The sequence below is a fragment of the Chenopodium album genome, chromosome 8 (genome assembly GCF_948465745.1).
Source record: "Chenopodium album chromosome 8, dcCheAlbu1.1, whole genome shotgun sequence".
NCBI classification, from domain to species: Eukaryota; Viridiplantae; Streptophyta; class Magnoliopsida; order Caryophyllales; family Amaranthaceae; genus Chenopodium; species Chenopodium album.
Genome location: NC_137841.1, coordinates 8,653,039 through 8,680,159, shown reverse-complemented (window position 1 = coordinate 8,680,159; position 27,121 = coordinate 8,653,039). Strand labels below are relative to the sequence as shown.

Here is a 27,121-nt window from a genome sequence, read left to right as displayed (position 1 = left end):
CACGAACCCTTCGTGAACATATATTGTACTAAATGAGCCGAGCTTGAACAAAAATTTGAGCTCGCTTGAAAGCTCGGGATCGTGCTCGAACTCGCCTAAGTTGAATGAACTTAAACATGGTAATACTTGGCTCGGCTCGGCTCATTTACACCCCTATTAATTGTTTTAGGATTTAGAAACCTCAAGATATGATAAGATTTAACAAAATATATCCTAAGCATGAACAAAGAACTTTCTATGTTCGTTCTCTATCATTCAAATTAGGAAATAAGTTGTTTCTTTCAAAAACAAAGAAACAAAAGTTGCCCCTTCACAATCCTACTGCAATATAGAAACTCTATATGTTTAGCTCATCGCGCTAAAACCTCTATACATATGACTTAAGAATTGTGAGAACATCTCATACAAGACTTGCTTGACTCGTAATTAGAGATGGAGATGTTTTCATCACTGTTTGGCTCCGGCCTCGCAGGTTTAATGTTTTTATGGAAAATCTACCGGCATTACCTCCCTCCTAAGTTACATGAAGCCATTGAGTATTTCACTTCTCGTTACACTAATAAATTGGCTAATTATTTCTCCCCTTACATCGATATCACCTTCGATGAGTACTCGAATCAATACACTCGAAACGAGGCCTATGACGCTATCCAAAGCTACCTTGGCGATAAATCTTCAACAAAAGCTTTAAGCATGAACGCTAATTATGATGAAGCTCCCAAGAATTTGTTGATAAAATTGGGATATAATGAAGAAATCATGGATGAATACAAAGGTGTTCAAGTCTGGTGGTTTTTCATCAAAACACGCCTTGAACAATCTTTTTACCGAAACTACAATGTATTAAGGTTCACATCCTTCCTTTCTTTTAGGTTCGAATTTAATTAGTCAAACAATTTATGGTTTACTCCGTATTTATTAATTATTTCCGTTGACCCTTATGAGGTTTTGATGATATGTTAAGAGTTGAGCAAACTTCCTTCTAATAAGGATTTTCTAGTGTTGTGATGTTTGCAGGTTCAGTAAGCAGTGGCTGAAGTAGGAACTGAGACAAAGAAACTTTAGAAGATCCATGAGGACAAGTAAAGACAGATGAAGAGTTCCAGCAATGGAACTTCCCGAAGTTTCTTAACAGGAACTTCAAAACGGGTTGTAACGACCTGGTTCCGGCGTAATGCTGGGGCAAGCCTCAACAACCAAGGATCAGTGCAAAGAACGAGATATCAACCGAAAAAGATGAACTTCATAATTTATAGTTGTATAAAAGATAAGTTTGTTTTGTAGGTAGATGTAAACATGTTAATGGTTGTTATGCATGGAACTTATTAGAAATCAGATAAGGTTTGGCAAACTAATCAATTCGTAAAAGATAATTATAAGTTTTATGAAAAAGTATTTATTTGATTTTATCTTTTAAAATCTGTTTCAACTCGGTTTTATCTTTTTCATAAAATTCTATCTTTTAACAAAAACGAATTTGATAAAATCTGGTTTTCATAAAGAACGAAATTAAATCTGTTTGGTTTCGGTTTGAACAAGATAAGATTAGATTTCAGTTTAACTTATCTTATTTACGAAAACCTTACTTTGTGAGCTGAGGAACCTCTATAAATATAGAAGTAATTCAGCATAGCAAAGAGAGAGTTTTAAGCGTGAAAACAACTTAGTGCTTAAGAGTAAGTTTGCCAAAGGTTAAAGCTTTATCATTTTGATTTCGGGTTTCATGTGTAGCTTTCCATTTATGTGTTAGAGTGTGTCTTTGTGTTGTAATTGGTTTTGGGGTGAGTTTGTGAATTCTCTTAAATTCACGCTTGTGTATGAGTTTAAATTCTCTAAAATTCGAGTGGTAGCTGTGAGTGCACAGTGGGTGAAAGGAACCTGAGAGGTGTCTTGGGTCACCTAGGAAGTGTCCTGGGTAAAGGGAGAAAAGGGTCCTAGGAGGTGTCTTAGGTCTGGTAGGAGGTTTCCTATCATATAGTCAAGTGTCCGTGGTGGAACTTGCAAAGCAAAGGTCTATGTAATAGGTTGTACTAGGAGAGTTGCCTATTATAGTGGAATTTGTTTATAAGTCCCAATAAGGCCGAGGTTTTACTTCCAGTTAGGCACTAGATGGTTTCCTCGTAAAACTTGCTGTGTGCTTTAAGTTCCTTTACGGTTTAATTGTTTGTTTATTTCCGCTTAAGTTCCGCGATTAGAACTGTAGACATCCATTTGTGTCTCCCCAAAACCAAACCCAGTGATGAGTACCTTTCACGTCGAATCATAATCGAATGAAGTGAAAGTGTGGAAAGTCTAGCGTTGCGGATAGTTTTAATTCTTTTCTCTTCTCTCTGTTTTTGAAAACTTATTTTAAGAAAATAGTCAATCCAGTTTGGTTGGTCCATGATATGGGTCAATAATTCTGTAGTTGGATGGGGTTTGAAAAGACCTTTCCAACGATATATTATAAGCCCAATTCCGATGAATATCGAGGAAGTTATGGCCAAAATACTAAACTGGGCTCGATTTGGTTTTTATATGCGGCCCAATGATCTAGAGGAGGGCCTATTATTAATTATCATTCCTAAAGCTATTAGGATTGATTATAGTCTTTTAGAATACTCTAGAAGGTTCTTTTAAATCCTAATGGAGTTAGGATTGATAATTATGTTTTAAAGAGTTTGAAATTGAATAAAACTACTCCTTTTAAGAATCCTTGTTTTGTACGAAGTGGAATATATTCAGATTTTATTTTCGTGCCTCATAATATTTATCCAAATTTTATATGGTTGGATAGATCTTGAAATTATCTTTCCAATGATATATTATAATATTAAATCCGAGTTATAACAAAAAAGATATGAATGAGACATGAAACTTTATCCAAAACTGACACCCTTCCACTATTTTGGCCATATCTTTTTATCTACAAAATATTTTAATCTGATTCTAATTGGGTTGGAAATTAGACTTTAAGAGCTTTCCAACGATATATTATATGCCTTATTTGGATTTCCGGATCAAAAGATATGATAAAAACAAAAACGCGTGAATTTCTGAAATCAGCGCCTGAAACCAGGCCTGGCGCCTGGCGCCAATTAGCTGGTGCTGGCGCCAGCTCTGTTTTATGTGCGCCAATCTCGTTTTTCGTGCGCCAAGTGCTCTGTTTTGATATTTTATCTTTTTGGCTGATTTTCTCTATAAATAACGTATTAAAAACTCCGTTTTCATTCACCTACAATCAGTTTTCATTCGCAATCATTAATTCTCTAATTCTCTCTTAATCATTCACCAACTCTCATCAAGATTTTCTTGATTATTCTCTCTCTCTCTCTTTTTCTAAACTAGCATTTTCTCAAATATAAAATTCCGCATTCGTAAGACTTAGATACACCTAGCCATATTCGAAGTTGCCTTTCGCCCTAGACGTGAAAGGTTTTAATTTCTGAGGGTTTGGTCCCAAATCTCTATTTCAATTATTTAATTTAATTGTTTTGATTATTATTTTCCTTGAAGTTACTAACGTGTGTATTTTGTTATTAGAAAGAGGTACGAGGCATCAAAGTAAGTGCTTTAATGGTTTTAATTGATATTATGATGTAGGAATCATGTTTATATTGTTATTATGATATTCCTAGTATCATGTTTAGGGAAAAGGTTATAATATCAAATATATTAAATATGATTGTTACGATGCTTCCTATGTTCTTCCTAATATTTATTTATGTTAGTATCATGTTAGGGTTAAAGATTTGATTTTTATTGTTTAGTGACATGCTAGGGTTTGTTATTAATCTTGTTAGTATCATGCCTAGGATCTTGCTATTTTTATTATGCTTTAATATTAACATGAACATGATTATGATTATAATTATAATTATAATTATTATGATTTATGATGATTATGAATATTATTATTTTGATGATGGTTATTTTATTTATGATGATATTATTATTATTGTGATTATTAATTATTATTATCGTTATTATTATTATTATGTTGCTTGATACATTATTTATTTTTTATTGCTTGATCACGGCTTGTATGCATGTTTAAAGGGAATTTGTACTTGTAATCACGCTTAATAAGATAATTAATAATCTTGTTTAGGGTTAATATGATTATAAATTCAAGTGATCGCCAATAATAGATTTGTTTGTGCATTAAATTCAACCAACATAGATTAAACAGGTTTAGGGTTAATCCTAATGATTGCATGTTAATTAAAAAGCGCACATGAATACAATCAGAATAAAGTAGAGGCCTATTATTAGGGTAGGTTCAATCTCTTTTAGGTTGGATTTGTACCTTCATCCCCGAACCCTTATTTGGTTCTAGACCTTATGGAGTTGACGATCTCTTGGATCGTTAAGGGGTGTAACCTTCATCCTATGAACGGTTTCCAAGTTCCTAAAACTAATTGGCGACTCTTTTGCTCTATCTTCTTCCCTTTTGGACGCCACCGTACTTTAGTGTATGATCACAGTGGGGTTCAAGCTAGAGGTTAAACGCTTGAAATTTATTCACCACAGGAACCTACTACTATTCACCCCCCCTCTTGTAGTAGTTCATCTAAACTAACAATTGGTATCAGAGCAGGTTCTCACGAATTTACAAGCAACCTTGTAGAGAAAAGTTCCTGAAGAGATGAATGCACACGAGAAACTTGAAGAAGGGTATTCTACCAAAAGACCACCAATGTTCAATGACAAGTTTTATTCATACTGGAAAAATAGAATGGAGATATTCATCAAAGCTGAAAATTATCAAGTATGGAGAGTCATTGAAAGTGGTGACTTCGAGGGAACAAAAACTAATGCAAACAAAGAGGTAATCCCCAAACCACTGAATGAATTTGATAAAGAAGATTATGAAAAATATGAGTTAAATGCTCAAGCAGTGAAAATCTTGCATTGTGGACTAGGACCTCATGAGCACAATAGAATCATGGGTTGTAAGTCTGCAAAGCAAATTTGGGATTTATTACAAGTAACACATGAAGGAACAAATGAAGTTAAACGTTCCAAAATTGATTTGCTAATGTCAAAATATGAAAGATTCGAAATGCTACACAAAGAATCCATTCAGGATAGGTTCACTAGATTTACTAACATTGTCAATGAGTTAGAATCTTTAGGCAGGTCCATATCCATTGATGAACATGTAAGAAAATTTCTTAGAAGTCTTCCTCAAGATGAGAGGTGGAGATCCAAGGTTACTGCCCTACAGGAATCCAAAGATTTCACCAAGTTCAACCTCGAACAGCTCAATGGATCCCTGCTCACTCATGAACTTCATCTTGGAGCTAACACTGAAAGTTCCAAGAACAAGAGCCTTGCTCTAAAGGCTTATGAATCAAGTGACTCTGAAGATGATGACATGGAGACAGCCATGCTGGTAAGAAGATTCAGGAGGATGCTGGGAAAGAGAGGAGAAACGAACAAAAGAGGACAGCCAAGTTCCAAGGAAATCAAGTGCTTCGAATGTGGTTCCAAGGACCATCTCTGATATGAATTTTGATGAATATAACCTTCAATCGCAGTTGAAAGGTTTGGAATCTTGAGTCTCGATCAAGAAACGCTAAGCAACACGAGCTTAAAACCTAAACTAGGCCAAGAATACACAAGCACAAGCTTACGTAAAACTTTATAAATTTCAAATCAATCAATCATACTTTTCGTTAAACACCATCACGTATTTATAAGCTAAATAATTAGCCTAAAAATCGGTAAAACAAATTCTAATCTAACTAGGAAACTAACTCTAACTTGTAAAGATAATATTTTGTAAATATGATCTTTAAAGTTAAGCTTATCTTATACTAACCGAATTAAACTAACAAAAATATCCTAATAAATTCGGTCATCTAATAATAAACTAAAAATAACAATAAAAATAATTATAATAACAATATTGATGCCTTGGAACCGCATCATACTCCCCCTATTGAAAAAAACTTGTCCCAAGTTTTAGCAAATCATGGAACCAAGATATCATCCAAATTAATCGAACATGAGCTAAAAGAATATGTCTCCATCCAACCACGTCATGCTTATATTTTACACCAATGAATGCACCACAAACTTCAATTGAATGCTCCAAAATTTTAATTGATGACACACCTTTGTCAATGCAATCAATATAATGGAAATAATACGTGAAAATATTTGTATCCCAATTATCACCATAAAAGGAAGTTGTAGAAATTTGACTTTTTGCTACCAACTTAGATAGTTCAAATGTAACCTCCTCGTCAACAAAACTAGACAAATATACACTTTTGTGCTCCATAATTTCTTTTTCTTCTACTAGTTGTTCATGAGATTGCTCTAAAATTGGATTTGTAAGATTATCACTCAGTAAAGATACAATCTTTTCCTCGTATATAGCCTCAACAATTGGTTGCTCTAGTTTCTCTTTCTCATAAGACATATCTTGTACACCACATCTCACGTAACGAATTTGAAAACGAGCATCAATTCTATCCAAACATTCATTCATTTTCTTGATTTCCATCATAAATGCTTCAAACCAACTTTTATTTTCCATGTTTATGTGGATGAGAAAACACACAAAACCAGTCCAGAAATTAATCGAAAGTACGAGGACCAAAACCCAATGAAAACACCTCGAAAAATTCTGAAATTTTGTATACTTCTAGCCCTATCAGTCTAAAATACTCCACCAAAAATTCAGAAAAAAATTCCCAGCCAAGTAATCGCAGTTTATTTTTTTCTCAACAATGGCAGATTAATTTGATTTTTGACCAGGTGTAAAGAACGAACCCAGTTTAATAGCTATGATTCTCGAAAAATTCTCAAATTTTGCAGGTGAAAACTAGACAAAAAATTAACCAATTTGAAAAAAAGAATCACCTCAAAATCTTTAGAAACGAAGGAGAACCAAGTCGATCAATATGACATTCGAAACTGAGTTTTGTGACACAAATTGTCAAACTCGTCCCTCGTCAAACAACAGCCACACCAATTTGATATGAATTTTGATGGATATAACCTTCAATCGCAGTTGAAAGGTTTGGAATCTTGAGTCTCGGTCAAGAAACGCTAAGCAACACGAGCTTAAAACCTAAACTAGGCCAAGAATACACAAGCACAAGCTTACGTAAAACTTTATAAATTTCAAATCAATCAATCATACTTTTCGTTAAACACCATCACATATTTATAAGCTAAATAATTAGCCTAAAAATCGGTAAAACAAATTCTAATCTAACTAGGAAACTAACTCTAACTTGTAAAGATAATATTTTGCAAATATGATCTTTAAAGTTAAGCTTATCTTATACTAACCGAATTAAACTAACAAAAATATCCTAATAAATTCGGTCATCTAATAATAAACTAAAAATAACAATAAAAATAATTATAATAACAATATTAATGCCTTGGAACCGCATCAATCTCATCAGAGATTGTCCTCAACTTAAGGAGGATGAGAAACCAAAGTATAAAGGGAAGGAGCCAAACAAATATTACAAATCATCTTTCTCCAAAGAGGACGTCGGGAAAGCCATGATGGCTGCATGGGGAAACTCTGACTCAGAAGATGAAGGAGAAGGAGAATCCTTGGAAGAAACAGCCAACCTATGCTTAATGGCTAAAACTGATGATGAAGCACGGCTGAAGGAACTTGAATCTGAGGTATGGTATGACTATCGACAACTCAAACATTTAAACAAAGAAAATCTTATGGACATCATTCTGGAACTTCAGGATGACTGTAAAGAACTAAACAGGTCGAAGTTCCAAACTGATCAAGCTTTAAAAATCCACAAAGAACATAGTGAATGGGTAGATAATATGAAAACTGATATACGAACTAGATTCTTTGACTTATATGATAAAAATGTCCTTCTAAAAGAACAAGTTGAAAAACTGAAACATGATAATATATTGTTAAATGTAGAGCTAGCTCAACTGAAACTTGGAATAAACTTTCCCGACTCTGAAGTTCCTATTACTAGTCAACTTCCAAATTTTGAAAAATTGAAATCGGATTTGGAAGAAGTTAAAATAAAAAATCAAACCTTGGAGGAGGAACTTGCTAGAGCTAGGAAAAGCAAAGAAGTGGTTAATAATGGAATTCCATCTTGGATAGCTAACTCTCAAAACAAGGATAAAGAAGGACTAGGATATAAGAAAAAGTCTAGGATAAATAAGAAGTATGTGGATCTACCCAGTCAAAAACTATGTTACTATTGTGGTAGTACAGGAAATCTTCAAGCTGCATGTCTTAAAAGAAGTAAAGATATTCTTAAGAATACTGAGCATATTGAACAGGTCTGGATGAAGAAATCTGACTCTTCTTCCGAAACAGTGGAACCCAAGGAAACCTGGGTTCCAGAAACTAACGCTTAGTTTTCATGCAGGTTCCAGTGAGGGGGAACAACACATGGTACCTCGACAGTGGTTGTTCTAAGCACATGACTGGAGATAAATCTAAATTTCTCTCACTGAATGCCTACTATGGAGGAACTGTGACCTTTGGTGATAATAAGAAAGGTGAAATTATTGCTATTGGTAAAGTAGGAAGGTCAAGTTCCCATGCTATAGAAAATGTCTTTTTAGTCGAGGGTCTTGAACACAACTTGTTAAGTATTTCTCAATTTTGTGATAAAGGTAACTCATTTAGCTTTATTTTTAATCTTTGTAGAATCATTAACAATGACACTAATAATATTATTCTTGAAGGAACTAGAAAAGGGAACACATATATTGTGGATCTCAATGAAGTTCCAAGTAGTAGTTTGACATGTCTTAGTGTCATTGAGAATGATCCCCTATTATGGCACAAACGATTTGGCCATGCTAGTTTTTCTTTACTTGATAAACTTATGTCAAAAGAACTTGTGGAAGGACTTCCATCCATCAACTTCCTAAAAGATAAAGTCTGCAGTGCATGTGTTAAAGGTAAGCAGACGCGAATATCTTTCAAATCTAAGAATATGGTAAGCACCACAAAACCATTGGAACTTATCCATATGGATTTGTGTGGTCCCATGAGGATACAAAGCAGAAGTGGCAAAAGGTATGTGATGGTTATTGTAGATGATTTTTCCAGATATACCTGGGTTTTCTTTCTTGTAAGCAAGGATGATACATTTGATCAGTTTGTTGCTTTTGTGAAGAAAGAACAGAGGAGAACAGGTCATCAGCTAGTCCACCTGAGGTCAGACCATGGAACTGAGTTCGAAAACTCAAAATTTGATGAGTTCTGTGATGAACATGGAATGGACCATAACTTCTCATCCCCCAGGACTCCACAACAAAATGGTGTTGTTGAACGGAAAAATAGAAGCTTGGAAGACATGGCAAGAACAATGCTGATTTCCAGTGCACTACCTAGGAACTTCTGGGAAGAAGCAGTAAACACAGCTTGTTACATATTGAATAGAGTCTCTATTCGAGAAATAACAAACAAAACACCTTATGAGCTAATGAAAGGAAGAAAACCAAATATCTCTTACTTTAGATCTTTTGGTTGCAGGTGCTTTGTACACAATAATGGAAAGAGAAACTTGGGAAAATTTGATGAAAGGAGTGATGAGGTTGTATTCTTAGGATATGCCTCAAATAGTAAAGCTTATAGAGTTTACAATAAAATAACAATGTGTGTTGAAGAGTCTGTACATATAATTTTTTATGAAACTGACTATGTGATTGATGTACAGGATGATGATGATGATTTCGAAATAGGGTTGGTAAGAATACATGACCCTGATGAGGAATCAACTGTATCCATGAAGCAGCAAGACAAGAATCCTGTAGCTAAAAATCAAACAGCAACAGAAACAGAAGTTCCTCAAGAGGAACACCCAGAGCTTGAGAATCCAGAACTACTGAATCAAGAGACAGAAGACAATGGTACTGAACCAAAAAGATTATATCCAATCAAAGATTTTACCCCTAAACGTTGGAAACATCAAAAGTATCACCCAGTGAAAGTCTCACCCAGTGGACATGATTATGAGTGACATAACCAAAGGAACTCAGACTCGGTCCCAACTGAGGAACTTCTGTGTATTTTACTCATTCCTATCTACCATGGAGCCAAAGAACTGTGATGAAGCCTTACAAGATGCAGAATGGATAATAGCAATGCAAGCTGAATTAAGTGAGTTTGAAAGAAACAAAGTCTGGCACTTAGTTCCTAGACCGGAACACCAGAAAGTCATTGGACTAAAGTGGGTGTACAGAAACAAGCTTGATGAACATGGAATCATTGTGAGAAATAAGGCTAGGATGGTTGTCAAGAGGTACAATCAACAAGAAGGCATAGACTTTGATGAGACATTTGCACCAGTTGCCAGGTTAGAAGCTATACGCATTCTTATTGCTTTTGCAGTTTTTATGGATATTAAGTTGTTCCAGATGGACGTCAAATGTGCCTTCCTAAATGGCTTATTAAAAGAGGACGTCTATGTGGAACAACCCCCTGGATTTGAAGATCCAGGATTCTCAAATCATGTCTATAAACTTGATAAAGCTCTCTATGGGCTGAAACAAGCACCTAGAGCATGGTATGAGAGGTTGTCTAAGTTCCTATTAGATAATGATTTTAAAAGAGGAAAAATAGAAAAAACATTGTTTCTGAAATCTAAAGGAACTGGCATTTTAGTTGTACAAATATATGTAGATGATATTATTTTTGGTGCAACTAACAAATCTTTGGTGAAGTATTTTGCTGACCTTATGAGTAGTGAGTTCGAAATGAGCATGATGGGTGAGCTAAACTTCTTCCTTGGATTGCAAATTAAGCAAACTGAGAAAGGAATAATGATTCACCAGCAAAAGTATGTGAAGGAACTCATAAAGAAATATAAGATGGAAAGTTCCAAAACTATAAGAACACCTATGGGAACTAACATCAGACTGGATGAAGACACAGCTGGAACTTGTATTGATCAGAAGATGTATAGAGGTATGATAGGTTCCTTATTATATTTAACTGCTAGTAGACCTGACATATCGTTCAGTGTAGGCTTATGTGCGAGGTTCCAAGCCAATCCAAAGGAATCTCATCTTAAGGCAGTTAAGAGGATACTTAGGTACCTCAAAGGAACTAATAATTTATGTCTCTACTATCCAAGAAATGAATCAATCGATTTAGTTGGATACACAGATGTTGACTATGCAGGTGATCTGGTGAATAGAAAAAGCACATCAGGTATGACTCAATTTCTTGGACCATGCTTAGTTTCTTGGGGTTCCAAGAAACAGAACACGGTTGCTTTGTCCACAGCAGAAGTTGAATATGTAGCTGCTGCAGCTTGTTGTTCACAAATGTTGTGGATAAAACAACAAGTATATGATTTTGGTTTAAAATTTGAATGTGTTCCAATTTATTGTGATAATACTAGTGCTATCTGTATATCAAAAGATCCAGTATATGATTTTGGTTAAGCATATCCACATTAGACACCACTTTCTAAAAGATAATGTGGTAAAAGGCTATATTAAGTTAGAATTTTGTCCTACTAATAATCAAATTGTTGACATTCTAACAAAGCCTTTGAGTAGAGAACGCTTTGAGAACATGAGACTGGAACTTGGGATGATCAAGCTGAATTGATTGCAACTGAAGTTCCTAAATATGACATTGTAAATTACAAGACCAATTAGAAGAAGAAAACATCTATCACAAACTTGGTGTGATAAACATAACGGGAATGTCACCGTTGGTAAACTCTTGGAGGTTAGTGTAAGTAACACTTATTAGACTGTACAAAATTTTCAAGTGTATGTAGACTTATATGTGACAAGTTCCTGAATAATTTTAAAATTATTTTTACGATATTCAAAAATTTATCTTTGAAAAATGATAAGTTTTTTTAATTTATGAGAAAGATAAACTTTGAACATAAAAATCCATCCAGTTGGTTTTAATTGGATAAATGCAATGTTCCTAGAAGCATATCTTTTAATCTCCTATACACCGCTTCACCAAATTACCCCCTATAAATACTTCAACCACCTAAGTTGCTCTCAGTCAAATCAACTAATTACTCAAACCCTCTCAACCACAAAAATTCTACAGCTTAACCAAGACGCACCCATGAAAGACGAAAACCAAAACCCTAACCCAAATGAAAATCAAAATTCACCCATCAAAGAGCTTGATCCAACCTTGATACCTCCAATTAACATTGAATTTCCAACATCCGTCACCTCATAGGCTAAAAGCACTAAATCGAAACCTTGAGAAGAAATTGCAACCTCCTCAACTGCAAGTCTTCCAATTGCACCATCTGTTATTGACAAAATAACAGCATGGAAGAAGAGAAAGGCTGAGAAAATAGAGAAGAATCTTGAAGAAGAGATGGAGGAAGCTGATGGACCTTCTAAGGGGGAAGACACTGTCAACAAAGGTGACTCCGAAGGGGAAGAAGATCAAAAGATGTTGGCAAAACAAGCTGAGAGGTATGTGGTAGGATATAGAATTGATTATGATTGGTGTAAGAAGGTGGAATTTTCTGAATTTCTGGAATTGATTGCTTTTCAAGGTTGGGATGTTTTATTTTTGACTAAGGCTAAGAATTACTTGTACCCTGTGGCCATGGATGAGTTTATAAAAGAATGTGAATTTGAAAATGGAGTATGCTTTAGTAGAATTAATGAAATTGAAGTAGAATTTGATGCTGCTAGATTAGGAACTCTGCTAAAAGTTCCATGTGAGGGATTTGAAACCTATATGAAAGGAGCTGTAAATGTGAAGGTGGAAGGTCACACAAAAACTGAAATAGTAACCTTCTTAGGAGGAAAAAGAGGTGTAAGTGTTATGAACCTTAATGACTTGTCTCCCCTGCATAAACTTTTATTTAATCTTGTCAAAAAATCCTTGATCCCAAGAACTCAAAAGAAAAACGAACTCTGCTACCTAGACATGGCTTTGATCTTTTGCATGTCTACGAAAATCAAAATCAACTTTCCTTCTTTAATGATGCAACACCTAGAACACTGTATTGAGAAAGAGATAAAAGTTGGATATGGAGCCATCTTGTCTACGGTGTTTGAGGAATTAGGAGTGAAGTTAGTGGATTTCTATGGTAGGATGAGGGAGAAAGGAGAGAATGTAATCAATGGGGATACCTTGAGGGGACTGAGTCTTGAAGTTGTGAAGGGAAGGTGTGAAAAATATAATGCTAAGAAGTCTAAGGCAAATAAAGAAAGTCCTCAACCAACAGAATCTGTCAGGAAGAGCAGAAGACTCACTGCAGGAACTCAGGCCAAGACTAGTTTAAGTGAACCGCTGGAACTCAGTGACAAGGAGGAGGGCACTGATGAATTGGTTTCTGAGTTGTCTAACAGGGTTATGCAGGTTGAAGGACAGCTGATGGAGATGACAGGAAAGGTGAGGTCCCTGGAGAGAGCTCTTCAAAATCAGGAGAAGGAGTTCCAGAAGAAGCTCTCCACCATGGAAGCAAAGCTGTTGAAGATGGAAGATGACAACAAGTCAACTCTTGAGCATATTCTCAAGACCTTTGATGACTGATCAGCTTATGCTCTCTTCCCAACCTATCCCTATGCCTATTTTGCATCCCCTACTTCTGTTTAAGGAACTTTGTTATGTTTTTTTAAGGCAATTTATTTTTTAGTGTTTTGAACTTAGTTTTAAAGTGTTTTAAACTAGGTTTGTAATATTTTCAATAGCTCTGGATGGTTGGTTTTTGTTATGTTAAAACTGGAACTTTGTCTATTTATATGCATGCATTGCTTGTTGAGAAAATACAGGTTAATTTGTGTGAAAGTACTAGCTTAACATAGCTAGCCAGCGCTGCTTCCAGCTTCCCACATTCGATGAATTGCCTGTGGGGCTGTGAGTAGATGAATAAAACTTTGAAAAGTCAGGTTTTTGATAATGCCAAAAGGGGGAAAAGCAGGAGCAAACTTGGAAGCTGAAGTTGTTCTAGTTCCAGTTAAGTAAGTAACAAAGGTTGTTCTCTTCTCATCTTTTAATGCTTTCTGTTTTGTTTTACAAAGTTCTGGTTTTATTATGTCATTTCTTCCTGTTTTGTTTTTGCTTATATATACAATAAAAAAAAATTTTGAAAAATGAAAAATCAACCTTCTGTTTCTTTACTTGTTATCCTCAGGGGTTTACTCAGTTTGTCATCATTAAAAAGGGGGAAATTGTTAACCCTTATGAGGTTTTGATGATGATGTTAAGAGTTGAGCAAACTTCCTTCTAATAAGGATTTTCTAGTGTTGTGATGTTTGCAGGTTCAGTAAGCAGTGGCTGAAGTAGGAACTGAGACAAAGGAACTTTAGAAGATCCATGAGGACAAGTAAAGACAGATGAAGAGTTCCAGCAATGGAACTTCCCGAAGTTTCTTAACGGGAACTTCAAAATGGGTTGTAACGACCTGGTTCCGGTGTAATGTTGGGGCAAGCTTCAACAACCAAGGATCAGTGCAAAGAACGAGATATCAACCGAAAAAGATGAACTTCATAACTTATAGTTGTATAAAAGATAAGTTTGTTTTGTAGGTAGATGTAAACATGTTAATGGTTGTTATGCATGGAACTTATTAGAAATCAGATAAGGCTTGGCAAACTAATCAATTCATAAAAGATAATTATAAGTTTTATGAAAAAGTATTTATATGATTTTATCTTTTAAAATCTGTTTCAACTCGGTTTTATCTTTTTCATAAAATTCTATCTTTTAACAAAAACGAATTTGATAAAATCTGGTTTTCATAAAGAACGAAATTAAATCTGTTTGGTTTCGGTTTGAACAAGATAAGATTAGATTTCAGTTATCATTTTGATTTCGGGTTTCATGTGTAGCTTTCCATTTATGTGTTAGAGTGTGTCTTTGTGTTGTAATTGGTTTTGGGGTGAGATTGTGAATTCTCTTAAATTCATGCTTGTGTATGAGTTTGAATTCTCTAAAATTCGAGTGGTAGCTGTGAGTGCACAGTGAGTGAAAGGAACCTGAGAGGTGTCTTGGGTCACCTAGGAAGTGTCCTGGGTAAAGGGAGAAAAGGGTCCTAGGAGGTGTCTTAGGTCTGGTAGGAGGTGTCCTATCATATAGTCAAGTGTCCGTGGTGGAACTTGCAAAGCAAAGGTCTGTGTAATAGGTTGTACTAGGAGATTTGCCTATTATAGTGGAATTTGTTTATAAGTCCCAATAGGGCCGAGGTTTTACTTCCAGTTAGGCACTAGATGGTTTCCTCGTAAAACTTGCTGTGTGCTTTAAGTTCCTTTACGTTTTAATTGTTTGTTTATTTCCGCTTAAGTTCCGCGATTGGAACCTACTACTATTCACCCCCCCCCCCCCCTCTTGTAGTAGTTCATCTAAACTAACAATTTCACATTTCTTTTTTTGATCTTTAAGAATATGCAATAATCCTCTGTTTTTAGTCTAAGTTCTTATTAACCAAAAAGCTCTCACTGTTAAACGGATGAAGTTGTAATTAAATTTCCATTTTTTTTTTAATTGCAAGCGATAGTTGTATATAAATATGAACATTAGATACATTAATATAGATCTGCCTTTTATTGTTCACACTAATATAAATGACTTAATTATTTTACTAACAATTTTGTGTCATTAAACAGAAGCTATAGATTGGCATTTCATGCTAAACACAGAAAGTTTATAATGGAAGAATATTTACCCTATGTTTTCGAGGAAGGTGAAGCAATTACAAATCGAAACAAGAAGCGACAATTGTTCATGAATGGAGATGAAGGAGATATATGGCAACACTACATCGATTTCAAACACCCTGCAAGATTCGAGATGTTGGCGATGGAGGTAGCAAAGAAATTGATGATCCTCGAGGACTTACAATGGTTTAAGAGCGCGAAAGACTATTACGCGCAAATTGGAAAGCCATGGAAGCGGGGTTACCTTCTTTACGGTCCCCCAGGAACAGGAAAATCAACACTAGTAGCGGCCATGGCTAATCTCCTAGACTACGACATCTACGATCTTGAATTGACAGCGGTTAGGAATAACAAGCAATTGAGAAGGCTACTAATCGATACGACATGTAAGTCCATCATTCTGATTGAAGATATAGATTGTTCATTGGAGTTGACAGGACAAAGAACAGAGAAAAAACAGATAAAGAAAAGAGCCAAAAGACCAACGAAAAAGACCCTTTGAAGAATAAACCTGCAGGAGAAAAGGAAGCGAAAGACAAAAAGAAGAGAGGAAGTGATGTAACTTTGTATGGTTTACTAAACTTCATTGATGGAATTTGGTCAGCTTGTGGAGAAGAGAGGATCATCGTGTTTACGACTAATCATGTGGACAAACTCGATCCTGCTCTAATTCGGCCTGGTAGAATGGACTTGCATATCGAGTTGTCTTACTGTCGATATGAAGCATTTAAGATATTGGCCAAGAATTATTTACAGCTTGAATCACATCCTTTGTTCGAAACCATTGGAAGGTTGCTGGAGGAAATAGATGTTACACCAGCTGATGTAGCCGAAAACATTATGCCTAGATCACTTAGGACTAGGGGTGTTCAGATCCGGGTACCCGGGTTTTCAGGTACCCGAAAAAGCGGGTACCTGGATCTTTGGGTAGTATAAAGCTCGGCCCATGTCCCGACCCGGGAAAATCGGGTACCCGGATATCGGGTACCCGAATTTCCCGGGTCGGGACAGAGGTTACCCGGTTATTTTTTTTATTTTTTTTTCTTTTTTTTTGGGTAAATCAAGCATAAATAAAATACTCATAAAGCAATTCAGTAGCTCCAATTCATACAAAACAATCCAAATTTCTAAGTTAAAGTTTTGTATAATTCAAATCTCATAGCAAGGTCACAAAAAAGACCTCAATAATTCATTTTACGAATTAAAACATAAAATCAGAAATCAATTATGAAAGTAAAATAAACTCCACTAGCAGAAATAGCTACTTTCATTCCTCATTAAGCCACCACAAAATCAACCTCCAACTCAATTGAACACACTTCGATCCGTGAGAAGAAATTGCAATTAATGAATGGTAAGGTGCCGATTGTTGCGTTGTTGTCGTCGCTTGTTACTTGCATGCATTGGAGTAAAGATGTAGAGAAATTCATAGATCTAACTATGAGAAGAGAGTGGAGTGGTGGTATGGTGGATGGGTGAATTGAAATTCAGAAGAAGAAGGAGAATTGAAATTCAAGATGAAGAAGAATTGAAATTCAGAAGAAGAAGGAGAATTGAAATATAGTACTTGAAATAACAAAAGGGAGAGAGAAAGAGATGAGGATTTGACAATTGAGGATGAATGTCTTGTCGGCTACCATAGAGGAGAAAGAATATGGTGGGTGGGTGGTTGGTAATAAACCCTTAACTTTAACACCCCAAAATCTCCCCCTACGTAAATACTATATTTATACGTATAGAAATACCGTAGAGATAGACTTGGGCGTATTACCGCCACGTGAAAATGTAAGGCTTAATTAATTACTCAAATTGCAGCGGAAAAATAACTAACTTTTATTAATAATATGAATAACCATAATAACTGTTTCAAAATAAACCAATAAAAACTTGTCCATACATAAATAAAAGTAATTCCTAACTATGTGATCCCAATCCCGACTCTAGTATGCGCACGAACAACTTCACACTTGAAATCAAGACTGCTTACCAAAATGGTAAACAGGGCGAACCAAAACAAAAAGGAAAACAGATTAGCAAAAACGCTAAGTACGTATAAGTGCAAGGCATGTAAATACTTTTATTAGGCAAACATGCTTTCAAAATAACCATTTAAATTTAAACTTGACACGAGTCATTTTCCAAAATTAAACTTTCCAAAAATAATTAAACCTTCCAAGGGTAGTAATATCCATCAATAAAAGCTTTCCAAACCAATAGATTTCCAATTTATAAACTTCTCAATTTTTGATATATTTCTAAACCAATTTTCCTCACCTAAGTGTGCACACCCCCAAGCAAATTATACTATACTCGAGGAAAGACCAGATCATACAAAGCTCATGGTCTTACATAACCAGTCCCGGGTAGAGGGACAATTAAAATATCAAATAATCAGGCTCATAATGAGCTACAAATTAATTAAACCAAGTGATTTATAAATTAAACATCTTTTATTAAATCAAGCAACACCTTTTGAAGATCAATCCTTTAATCGTAAAATTATATATTTTAACTCATCTTGAAAATCGTTAACTTAAATATTCATACATTTATTCAAACAATCATTAAAACAAACATTATACCAAAACACGCATTCAAAAAAAATTATGTAAAGGACCTAGCCACCTATACATACCTTGATCACGAGAACAAAAAGGTACGACTACTAAACTTGACCACGATCGAGAGACTCCTCCTACACAAATAAAATAACCTTAATTAATATAAGGTTAACAAAATAACACAAAACCAAAAACACCATTCTATTGTGCATGAACTACCTAAATATTAACCTTTATCAAAATAGTGCTATTAGTATAGTTGGGTGGTCGTTGGTGGCGGAAGAGGTAGTTGTTCGGTGGCAACAACTTGGTTATGGGTTGCAGAGTTTATTTAAGCTAGATAAAGTAAGAAGAAGGGGTGATGAGATAGAGAGTAGAGAAGAGAATTTCTGATTTGGTGTGAATAAGTGGGAAGAATTAAGGGTCTATTTATAGTGTTTAAGGGGTAGTAAGATAGAGTTAAAGGAGGATTGAGATTAACGTGGGAACATGATAAATGTAAGTTATGAATATGAGTGAAATTTAGTCTAGGTTAATTCATGTAAAAAAAATCCAATGGAAAAGATTAGAGATGGAATTAAGATAGATGCTAATTTGGTTAAGGAAGGTAGAAGGTAAAGTAATATAAATTAAAAGATTAAATGCTTAAAGTTAAATAGGATAAAGCTAAGCCATGAAAAAAATAACTACGCCTCGACAACTCACGGCCATTTTGTGTTTTTTTTTTTTTTAAATAACTCGAATTAATACTCCAAATTATCTTAAATTAGTTAAAATTTAGTAAGTTCATGCACAACCTAAAGACTCGACTCAAAAGACTCATATAAAGATATAAAAAGAAAAGTGCGAAACTCTATTGCATTTTACCCCCCTTAAAAGAGATTTACGTCCCCGTAACTTAACCACTCACCATGAAAAGGTTAGGGTAATTTTTACGCATTTTTGCCTTAGCCTCCCAAGTTGCTTTCTCAACCTTATGGTTCGACCATAGAACCTTGACAATCTTCACATCCTTGTTTCTGGTGCTTCTAACTTTACTATCTAAAATTCTCACCGGTCTTTCTTCATAGGTCAAACTCTCATCTAGCTCAATTGTCTCTGGTTCTAGCACATGTGCAACATCGGGACTGTACTTGCGAATCTGACTTACATGAAAATCATTGTGCACCCTTTCCAACTCACGGCCATAGCTAGAGTTGCGGTTTGGGCTAACATAGGGGCTAGGGTTACGGTTTGTACTGTGTTTTGGACTTGATACTCGACCCCTTGAGACAAGGGGTTCAAGAGTAAGAAGTGGTGATTCAAAGTCATTTGGGTGAGGGATTTCTAAGTCGTCGGATGATGTATAGTCAAGATGAAAACGTGGAGGTGGTAAGGGTGGCATATCATAGTTTAGATTATTTAACTTTTGGACTTCTTGAGGTGTAAGCCCAAGAGGAATTTCAGCAACTATTGGTCTTGGGATTCGGCTTCAGTCAACTTCGGCGAAATGTAGGCCTGCTTTAAAATTGGTTAAGGTTTCTAGCCATTTTCCTTCATGCATATAGGCTTCAATATTCCACAACCCATTAGGTTTAATTACATTTCTATACTTTCGGATTAATGTATTATATTTAGGTGTGTTGGGTAAGTGAAGGCCAGTAGGATGATCCATGGTTCCTCGATCATAAATTTCATATTCCTATGTATTTTTATATCAGTAGCATGCCAAACAATGTCTGTTATAAAGTCACGCACAGATATAGCATCCGATTTTACTAGCCTTTGATCAAAGAAATGTCTTCTAACAGTTTCCATCATCTGTGATAACACAAACTATTTAAGTAAGCAATTCAAATTTCCTCAAGGATAAATTCAAAATGAATACCAATGGAACCAAAATTCCATAACGACCCTAATTATACTTAGACTAATGCACATTAGGTGTTTACAAAATCAAATAGTTTCAATTCATTTGGTTTTCGAAAATAATAATGTACTCGATTCTTGATACCCAACGAGTTGGAAAGGGTGCACAATGTTTTTCATGTAAGTCAGATTCGCAAGTACATTCCTGATGTTGCACATGTGCTAGAACCAGAGACAATTGAGCTAGATGAGAGTTTGACCTATGAAGAAAGACCGGTGAGAATTTTAGATAGTAAAGTTAGAAGCACCAGAAACAAGGATGTGAAGATTGTCAAGGTTCTATGGTCGAACCATAAGGTTGAGGAAGCAACTTGGGAGGCTAAGGCAGAAATGCGTAAAAAGTACCCTAACCTTTTCATGGTGAGTGGTTAAGTTACGGGGACGTAACTCTCTTTTAAGGGGGGTAGAATGCAATAGAGTTTCGCACTTTTCTTTTTATATCTTTTTATGAGTCTTTTGAGTCGAGTCTTTAGGTTGTGCATGAACTTACTAAATTTTAACCAATTTAAGATAATTTGGAGTATTAATTCGAGTTATTGAATAATTTTAAGTTTTGGGATGAAACTTCTTTTAAGGGGGGTAGACTGTAATACCCCTAATTTTTTCGAATGATTTTCTTAATTATTTTAGTAATTTCTCTAATTATTTGGAATAATTAAATAAATTATGATCTTGGTCGGTCCATAATTTGTTAGTTAACGTTGTACGCTATTTATTTATTTTAAAAAAAAAAAATTATTTTTCCAGATTTTACCTTAACAATACTTAACAACCTTATATTAATTATTATCTCATGAATTATAACTAATCTTAGTTTTGATATTATCTATATTTTATATAATAACTTGATTTAATCATCAAATTCAATTATTATTTATGATTTTCGTTTTTTTTTTATTAAAAAAAAACCACAAAATGGTCGTGAGTTGTTAAGGCCTAGTTGTTTTTATCATGGCTTAGCTTTATCCTATTTAACTTTAAGCATTTAATCTTTTAATTTATCTTACTTTACCGTCTACCTTCCTTAACCAAATTAGCATCTATCTTAATTCCATCTCTAATCTTTTTCATTGGATTTTTTTTTACATGAATTAACCTAGACTAAATTTCACTCACATTCATTTAACAAACTTACATTTATCATGTTCCCATGTTAATCTCAATCCTCCTTTAACTCTATCTTACTACCCCTTAAACACTATAAATAGACCCTTAATTCTTCCCACTTATTCACACCAAATAAGAAATTATCTTCTCTACTCTCTATCTCATCACCCCTTCTTCTTACTCTATCTAGCTTAAATAAACTCTGCAACCCATAACCAAGTTGTTGCCACCAAACAACTACCTCTTCCGCCACCAACGACCACCCAACTATACTAATAGCACTATTTTGATAAAGGTTAATATTTAGGTAGTTCATGCACAATAGAATGGCGTTTTTGGTTTTGTGTTATTTTGTTAACCTTATATTAATTAAGGTTATTTTATTTGTGTAGGAGGAGTCTCTCGATCGTGGTCAAGTTTAGTAGTCGTACCTTTTTGTTCTCGTTATCAAGGTACGTATAGGTATCTAGGTCCTTTACATAATTTTTTTTGAATGCGTGTTTTGGTATAATGTTTGTTTTAATGATTGTTTGAATAATTGTATTCAACCAATTGTTAAAACAAACATCATACAAAACACGCATTCAAAAATTGTATCAAGGACCTAGCCACCTATACGTACCTTGATCACGAGAACAAAAAGGTACGACTACTAAACTTGACCACGATCGAGAGACTCCTCCTACACAAATAAAATAACCTTAATTAATATAAGGTTAACAAAATAACACAAAACCAAAAACGTCATTCTATTGTGCATGAAATACCTAAATATCAACCTTTATCAAAATAATGCTATTAGTATAGTTGGGTGGTCGTTGGTGGCGGAAGAGGCAGTTGTTCGGTGGCAACAACTTGGTTATGGGTTGCAGAGTTTATTTAAGCTAGATAGAGTAAAAAGAAGGGGTGATGAGATAGAGAGTAGAGAAGAAAATTTCTGATTTGGTGTGAATAAGTGGGAAGAATTAAGGGTCTATTTATAGTGTTTAAGAGGTAGTAAGATAGAGTTATTTAAGCTAGATAGAGTAAGAAGAAGGGGTGATGAGATAGAGAGTAGAGAATTTCTTATTTGGTGAGATAGAGAGTAGAGAATTTCTTATTTGGTGTGAATAAGTGGGAAGAATTAAGGGTCTATTTATAGTGTTTAAGGGGTAGTAAGTAGGAATGGCAACGGATCGGATTCGGGTCGGATGGAGCTCCACCCGCATCCACCCGAATTAACCATCCGCTCCACCCGATCCACCCGTCACCCGCAAAACCCATCACCCGTATCCGATCCATCCGTCATCCGCGGATGAAACGGGTGGATCGGATGCTTAGCGGATGATAATTATAATCCTACTCTAACTATAAAATCTAATATGTTATTATAAAAAAACACTTTTAGCCAATTTTAAACTTAAAAAGTAAACCATTAATTAAATTTTTATTCCAAATTATAGCAATAATAATAATAAAATAATAATCATGAACTTACTTTTTTTTTTGAACGGAATCATGAACTTATTTCTGTACTACATAATTGGGAATTGAGGGAGGTTTTATATTTTGTAAAATAAAATTAAAGAATTTTTAGAAATATTTATTTTTTTAGAAATATACAGTACATACATAGTGTAGTATATATGAAAATTGGAAAAAAAAAATTTATTTAAATACGGATGGGCTGCGGATCGGGTGATAAACGGATGACGGATCGGGTGACGGATGAAACGGAGCCCCACCCGAATCCGACCCGATCCGTCACCCGCTTCATCCGTCACCCGCCCTTCATCCATTTAATGCGGATTTTCGTCCATTTATTTATATCGGGTGGATCGGGTTTGCGGATATCCATTTAGAATTGCCATCCCTAGTAGTAAGATAGAGTTAAGGAGGATTGAGATTAACATGGGAACATGATAAATGTAAGTTTGTTAAATGAATATGAGTGAAATTTAGTCTAGGTTAATTCATGTAAAAAAATCCAATGAAAAAAATTAGAGATGGAATTAAGATAGATGCTAATTTGGTTAAGGAAGGTAGAAGGTAAAGTAAGATAAATTAAAAGATTAAATGCTTAAAGTTAAATGGGATAAAGCTAAGCCATGATAAAAACAACTAGGCCTCAACAAACTCACGGCCATTTTTTTGTGTGTGTGTGTGTAAAAAAAAACGAAAATCATAAATAATAAATATAATAATTGAATTTGATAATTCAATCAAGTTATTATATAAAATATAGATAATATCAAAACTAAGATTAGTTATAATTCATGAGAAAACAATTAAGATAAGGTTGTTAAGGTAAAATCCGAAAAAATAATTAATTTTTTTATTTATTTATTTTTTTAAACAAAATATTAACTCACGGGTCAGCAGGTACCCGTCACCCTCACAGGTCGGCCCATGACCCGACCCGAAAACATGCTATTTTATCGAGTCGGGTACTCGACCCGCGAATTTCAAGAAAAATATAAAAAATACCCGGATAAATCAGTCGGGTCAACAGGTCGGGTCAATCGGGTCGGGTATTTTTGAACACCCCTACTTAGGACTACTACTGCTGAGGAATGTTTAAGGAAATTAGTTGTTTACCTTGAGAAGAAAAGGCAAGAAAACAAGTTGAAATCCGAACAAGAGCTTGTGTTGGATGGTGTTGAGGAGTCATCATCTGAGGAATCAACATCAAGTGATGATGATTAAATCAATCGATTTTAGCTTATTTAAGTTACTTTTAACTAGTAGTTAACAACAAAGTCATGTAATCAATGTCAATTAGTAAATCTTTTATTATTGTATTAATAGTATTGTTTTCTCCAAATTGTTCAGGTTCATATAAAATCTAGGCTTCATTAATCCTACTTTTTACGAGTACTTTTTAATACCGTGCTGAAAGGTCTCTAAATTTGTTCAGGTTCATGTAAAATCTAGTTTGAGTCGCAAATAGAAATCAGAAAATTGGCTTGAATTCTTCTCTTCCCACTCAATCAATCAATCAATCAAAGCCTTAATCCCAAAAGTGGGGTCGGCTAACATGAACCAAATTTGATTATTCCGTGTAGTCATCAACATAAATCTTTCTCCTCCATCCCTTACGATCCAAAACTTCATCCTCACGTAAATCCATGCACTTCATATCCTTCCTCACTCCTTCCAACCAAGTCATCTTTGGTCTCCCTCTTCCTCGTTTAATCCCTCCATGGTCCCACTCTTCCACTCTTCGCACCGGTGCACCCTCGGGTCTCCGTCTTACATGTCCAAACCAACGCAGACGATTTTCCCTTAATTTATCTACAATGCCCGCCACACCTACTTTCTTGCGAATAACCTCATTTCTGATTCTATCTCTTAAAGTGTTTCCACACATCCACCTTAACATGCGCATTTCCGTAACCTCCATCTTTTTAATATGCTCTTTCTTAGAAGCCCAACATTCTGTACCATAGAGCAACACTGGACTTATGGCAGTCCTGTAGAATTTTCCCTTCAACTTTAAGGGAATGCTGCGGTCGCATAACACTCCCGTGGCCGCTCTCCATTTAAGCCACCCTGACTTAATCCTGTGGGTCACGTCTTGATCAATGTCACCATTCTTCTGGATGATCGACCCTAGGTACTTAAAACATTCACTCATGGTCAAATCCTTTCCATCCAAACTCACCACTTCATTGCTTGTCCCCCTCTGAGTGCCAAAACGACATACCAAATATTCAGTCTTACTCCGACTTAGCTTAAACCCTCTAGATTCCAACCTTTGCCTCCATTGCTCCAACTTGACATTAACCCCATCCTTAGTCTCATCCACCAAAACGATATCATCTGCGAACAGCATACACCATGGAACCTCATCTTGAATTGGTCTAGTTAATTCATCTAGAACCGTTGCAAAAAGAAAAGGGCTTAATGCAGACCCTTGATGCAATCCGATTGTAATAGGGAAATCTTTTGTCAACCCTCCGCATGTCCTCACATTTGTTGACACATCCCGATACATATCCTTAACTAGGTCTACATACCTTCGTGGGATACCTTTCTTCAACATTGCCCACCAAAGTACCTCTCTTGGCACCTTGTCATATGCCTTCTCTAAATCAATAAAGACCATATGAAGAGAATTAAAATAGAGCACAGTTCACTTATTTCAACAAGAGTCATCTGGGGAAAAAATCTTTACTTCCGTTCTCTATTGGGAGTACTCTGTAAGTCCAAGTCCATAGTACTTCCTCCGCTAACTATTATTTTTGCAACAAAGTAAATGTTTGCAAACTCAAGCTTTTTTTTAGCTCTTAGAAACGGAGTACTCTGTAATAAATTGAGTGCGATCAGAATTGGTTAATTGGTATCAGTCACGGTAAATTCAGAAACACGGACCAATTAGTATTCATCATTTCTCACTAATCCCATACTAAAAATTTTGAATCAATCAGTAAAAAAAAACTAGACGTTTTCAAATTGATTAATGGAAGAAGGATCAGAAAATTGGCTTGAATTCTCAATAAAGAGAATAAAAATAGCTCAGTAATTTCAACTTCGATCATCTGGGGAAATAATCATCACTTCCAACTCCAATTTTTCAATTTACATTAAAACCTAATCTAATTAACAATTAGCTCGGGTTCAGATAGAATCAGGTTTCGAGTAACAAAGAGACGGATCAGAAATCTGGCTTGAATTCTCAATAAAGAGAATTAAAATAGCTCAGTTATTTCAACGTCGATCATCTGGGGAAATAATCATCACTTCCAATCTCCTTGTAAATGAATTAATTTGAGTAAATTATAATTAATTATAGGAACGTCTGAATGCATAAACCATTAATATCAATGGAAAATGCCAGAATCTTTCATTCCCAAATTATTATTGGCAACGTACAGCGCTAAAAACGCTATTGTAACTAAGCGCATCAGAGACTCTAATTTATTGCCGCATTTTTTATTTTATTTTTATAAGAAAATGATTAAAAAGGCTTCAGCGTAATTAGTGATGTCATCAAATTAAGCTTTAAGCTTTCAGAGTTTGATGGTATTACATAAACATCACAGCCAATTATTTTAAAATAAATAAAAACAAAAATACATTTGATCTTTTGATTGGCCTCAGAAAATTTGTTAAAAATATCATCAATTTCAGATGGTACGGACAATTTGATAAATCCTTGGCCAAAAATTGGAAAAAATAAAATGAAATTTGAAAAATTAATGAAGGAATTTAATTTACTCAGAATTAAGGATTTTTATCTCATAGGTTGCAAGCAACCTCCGAAGTCTGACATGTGAATAATTCCATAAATCATCATCGCAAAAAAAAAAAATTCAATTAATGAAATTACTAATTAAAAAAATTAATTTAATGTACAGCAACTCTCATAAAAGATTTATGAATGACAACATAAATGATTCAGAATAGCGTATATTGCCTAAAAGGCTGAAAAATCATTGAGCCGCAATAAAATTAAGAAAATTTATTTTTAAAAAAAAAAACAAATTGAGATCAGAGTTGGTTAATTGGTATCGGTCACGGTAAATTCAGAAACACGGACCAAAAGTTATTCATCATTTCTCATACATCTAAAAAAAAAAAACTTTGAAAAAATTAGGAATTTTAAAGATGAAAATGCAATTTATTTGGAGAAAAGAGCAATCATCAGAGACTTAAATACAAAAATCATGAAGATTGAAAATCAATGTCATATTGTTGCAGTATTTTTCTCATCAGATGATTGCAAAGAACTTGGAGATTCAACAACTATTAACAAGAATGAAGGAGAAATTGAGAGAAGAATTGTTTACCAGGAGACGGTGAAATGGGCGGCGAAAGCAGCGATTGATGATGGAGAATGAGGGTTTGAGGAGTGTAGTTATATGAGTTTGGGGTGAGTGTAGAGCTGCTAAACCCTAGATCGAACGGCCGTTATGTGTGAAAATGGGGTTTAACGGCTATTAATTTTG

The 27,121-nt window shown here is 34.9% G+C and overlaps 8 non-coding genes and 1 pseudogene across 8 annotated transcripts; 1 reads left to right on the top strand and 8 right to left on the bottom strand.

The window, feature by feature from the left end:
* The first annotated feature begins 432 nt into the window (after positions 1-432).
* Positions 433-23,911, top strand: LOC145641693 (AAA-ATPase At3g28610-like; annotated as a pseudogene).
* Positions 23,912-25,491: 1,580 nt separating this feature from the next.
* On the bottom strand, positions 25,492-25,566 carry LOC145557135 (small nucleolar RNA SNORD18). Its single transcript, XR_014092191.1, has one exon. It is a non-coding gene; the product is annotated as a small nucleolar RNA SNORD18 (small nucleolar RNA).
* A 73-nt stretch (positions 25,567-25,639) lies between these two features.
* On the bottom strand, positions 25,640-25,736 carry LOC145557198 (small nucleolar RNA Z103). Its single transcript, XR_014092248.1, has one exon. It is a non-coding gene; the product is annotated as a small nucleolar RNA Z103 (small nucleolar RNA).
* Positions 25,737-25,822: 86 nt separating this feature from the next.
* Positions 25,823-25,919, bottom strand: LOC145557196 (small nucleolar RNA Z103). The gene has a single exon (XR_014092247.1). It is a non-coding gene; the product is annotated as a small nucleolar RNA Z103 (small nucleolar RNA).
* Positions 25,920-26,264: 345 nt separating this feature from the next.
* Positions 26,265-26,334, bottom strand: LOC145557221 (small nucleolar RNA snoR117). The gene has a single exon (XR_014092270.1). It is a non-coding gene; the product is annotated as a small nucleolar RNA snoR117 (small nucleolar RNA).
* A 49-nt stretch (positions 26,335-26,383) lies between these two features.
* Positions 26,384-26,477, bottom strand: LOC145557201 (small nucleolar RNA R64/Z200 family). The gene has a single exon (XR_014092251.1). It is a non-coding gene; the product is annotated as a small nucleolar RNA R64/Z200 family (small nucleolar RNA).
* A 54-nt stretch (positions 26,478-26,531) lies between these two features.
* LOC145557200 (small nucleolar RNA U54) lies at positions 26,532-26,615 on the bottom strand. Its single transcript, XR_014092250.1, has one exon. It is a non-coding gene; the product is annotated as a small nucleolar RNA U54 (small nucleolar RNA).
* Positions 26,616-26,659: 44 nt separating this feature from the next.
* LOC145557146 (small nucleolar RNA SNORD18) lies at positions 26,660-26,734 on the bottom strand. The gene has a single exon (XR_014092202.1). It is a non-coding gene; the product is annotated as a small nucleolar RNA SNORD18 (small nucleolar RNA).
* A 77-nt stretch (positions 26,735-26,811) lies between these two features.
* LOC145557199 (small nucleolar RNA Z199) lies at positions 26,812-26,894 on the bottom strand. Its single transcript, XR_014092249.1, has one exon. It is a non-coding gene; the product is annotated as a small nucleolar RNA Z199 (small nucleolar RNA).
* Positions 26,895-27,121: the final 227 nt, after the last annotated feature.